Genomic DNA, 778 nt, shown 5'->3' on the forward strand with positions numbered 1-778 from the left:
CCTGTCAGAGCTGCTTGGAGCACAGCCCTGGCTCTGAGTGCAGCCCTGGCGAGCACAGCCCAGTGGCTAGAGGCTCCGCAGCCCCACAGAAATGAACTTGGCAGCAGGATGCAGTGAAAAGCCACTGGCCAGGGCTGCACTCCAAGTGGCTTCACCACTGTCTCTCTGCCACCTCCTGCTGCCTTCTGTCACCAGGCTCAGGTCCGTGGGGCTGCGGAGCCTCCCACCGCTGGGCTGTACTCATCAGGGCTGCACTTGGAGCAGCTCCACCACTGGCTCTCTTGCTGCCAGGCCGAGCTCTGTGGGGCTGGCAGAGCTGCTCTGAGCACATCCCTGGCTCTTACTCATCTCCCACCACTGGGCTGCACACTGGGCAGCTGTACCAGCCCCACAGGGAGAGCCACTGGCCAGGGCTGCGCTTGGAGCAAGGGCTGCTCTCCGAGCAGCTCTGCCACTAGCTCTCCACCACCTCCTGCCACCTGGCTGAGCTCCATGGGGCTGGAGGAGCCACTTGGAGCACAGCCCTGGCGCTGACCACAGCTCTGGCCAATGGCTCCCTCCTGCCTCCCACTGCCAGGCTCAGCTCCATGGGGCTGGAGGAGCCACTTGGAGCACAGCCCTGGCGCTGACCACAGCTCTGGCCAATGGCTCCCTCCTGCCTCCCACTGCCAGGCTCAGCTCCATGGGGCTGGTGGGGCCACGTGGAGCACAACCCTGATGAGCACAGACCAGTGTTGGGAGGCTCTGCAGCCCCACAGAGATGAGCCTGGTGGTGGGA

The sequence above is a fragment of the Alligator sinensis genome, unplaced genomic scaffold (genome assembly GCF_000455745.1).
Source record: "Alligator sinensis unplaced genomic scaffold, ASM45574v1 scaffold995_1, whole genome shotgun sequence".
Taxonomy (NCBI): domain Eukaryota; kingdom Metazoa; phylum Chordata; order Crocodylia; family Alligatoridae; genus Alligator; species Alligator sinensis.